The sequence below is a fragment of the Macaca nemestrina genome, chromosome 13 (genome assembly GCF_043159975.1).
Source record: "Macaca nemestrina isolate mMacNem1 chromosome 13, mMacNem.hap1, whole genome shotgun sequence".
Classification (NCBI taxonomy): Eukaryota; Metazoa; Chordata; class Mammalia; order Primates; family Cercopithecidae; genus Macaca; species Macaca nemestrina.
The window spans coordinates 12,822,535-12,824,845 of NC_092137.1; positions in this window are offsets into that span (position 1 = coordinate 12,822,535).

Below are 2,311 nucleotides of genomic sequence, written 5' to 3' on the forward strand. Positions count from 1 at the left end.
CTCTAGGAGTCGTTCCAACTCCCCTTTCTCAGTTCCTTGAGATTTTTTTTTTTTTTTTTTTTTTTTTTTTTTTTTTAAGTTTGTCCTCTACTAGATTGCTTCTCATTCACCAGGATATCTTAGATCAAGGCTGGCGTTTGAAGCCTCTGCCTGAGTTCAAGCCCCTTTCCTCCTGTGTTCCTGTCCAAGCCCGCGGACTGGAATCTCCCAAGGAAGTTAAGAATAATTCGGGGGGTGGCGAAGGGGGGTGGTGTGGCGAGGTGGGGGAGGAGGAACTGCAGCCTTCACCTGGCTAACACAAGAGGACTCAGGATGCCCAGCACCCTGGATGGGACCCAACAGCGCTCCCTGGAGGTGTGGGTGCAAGGTTTTGTCTAGCTTGGCCTCCAAGGCCCTCCAGGCAATCAATGCCTTGGGAAGGGAAGAATTCGTGATTAGATTTGACCTGAGTCAAAAGATGCCTTCAGTTCCTCTTCTGCTGAAAATATTAGAAATACAGGCCCAAGGTGTGGGGATCGGGGGCAAGCGGTGGCACCAACTAAAAGGAAGCAATGGATTTCCTTTTAAATGGAGAGGAGGATGTCGGAGAGATACCATGAAACGAATTCTCGAAACTCCAGGCAGCAATACCGATGCAAGCACATTCCTCCAAAACAAAGCTCCTCGTTCAGGGCCACATCTTAGCCTGGGGGCCGAATGCTCAGAGCGTGCCTGGCTTTCTGGGGAAAAGCGCCAGGAGTATGAACGAGCTACGGAGTCGGCGCTGCGGGAGCAGATTGTTGGGGGACCGCTTCGGAGCCGCTGCTGTTGCGGGGCGCGCAGCCAAGACCCAGCGTGCTGCGCCCGGGGCCCCGGGCCGCGGAAGGATATTTCACTTTGTTTACCTCCCCGGCCGGGTGAGGGAGCCGCGAGGCCGGTGCTGGCGCCCCCGGCACCGAGCTGCAATGGCAGCGGCGCGGGGAGCCGCCCGAGGACTGGCAGCGGCGGGGCTGATTGATGGGCGCCCGGCGCAATGAGGGGGGCCCGGGCGGGGGCGGGGCGGGGCCGGCTCTGGGCTGAGCCAGTCGCGGGGGCGGCGGGGGGGCGGAGGCTCCGTGGAAATGTGTCGGTGACATTGAATGGGGAGACCGAGCGCGAGCGAGGCGCGCGCGCGCACACGCGCACACACGGCCCCGCTCGCTCCGAGATCCCCGGCCACGTAAGTAACTATTAATACCGCCTCGCCGGGGGATGCGGGCGTGCTGAGCGCGGGGATTGGCCTCGGGCACCGTCGGCCGTCCCCTTTAATTTTTAAATACACGGTCCCCTCTTTTCTCTGGGGGGGGGCAAGCAAGAAATCAAAGAAGGAGGAGACAAGCCGTCAATTTTCTTCAAAACAAACCCCACCGGGCAATTTGGGCTCGGGGTAGTGGGAGACGGAGTGGTTGCAAATTATTCCAAGACGAGATCCAGTTCTCCAGCGGGAGAGGGGCAAAGGAACGCTGCGCGTTGGAAGGGCCGGGGACGCAGCTCCCATTGCAGCGCCCGCAGGACCCCCGCAAGCTCGTGCCGGCGAAATCGGAGACCGCCGATCTGTGCTTATTCTCTCTTGCACGTCTGGCTGCATTCGGAGGAAGACCCAAGGCGCAAGCGAGCGGCGACAGCATGAGCCTGTGCTGACCTCCGCGCGGCGGGCCGAGCCCAGGGCTTTGTCGCGGTACCTGCGCCCAGCCCGCGCCGCAACTCTGTGCCCGGCTTTTGCAATCTTTTGTTGGCAGCGCTGACCGCTCCAAGTTAAATGCTCCCTTGCTATTTTTCTTTTTTTTGTTTGTTTGTTTAATTTTTGGAGAGCTCGCGATCTTGGAAAAGCCTCAGACGCCATCTACAGTTAAAACGTAGGTAACTGCCCTCTCTCGCACCCCCCCTTCCACGCCCCCCACCCTTTCCACCAAAAAAAGGGGGTGCAGCGCGGATTCTGGCTGCCGTGCGTCGCCAGCCGGTAGACCCGTGCTTGTTTCCTTTCTCTTTTTGTTTGACTTCTAACGCGTTGGGACTGAGCCGCCGCCGTGAGCGCCCCGAAGACTGCACAAACTACCGCGGGCTCCTCCGCCCCGTCTGCGATTCGGAAGCCGGCCTGGGGGTCGCGTCGGGAGCCCTGGCGCTGCAGCTCAGCACCCTAGCAGCCCGGGTACTCATCCAGATCCACGCTGGGGACACACACACAGAGTAACTAAAAGTGCGGCGATTCTGCACATCGCCGACTGCTTTGGGGTAACAAAAGGACCCGAGTTGCCTGCCGACCAAGGACCCCCGGGAGCCGGGCTCGGAGCAG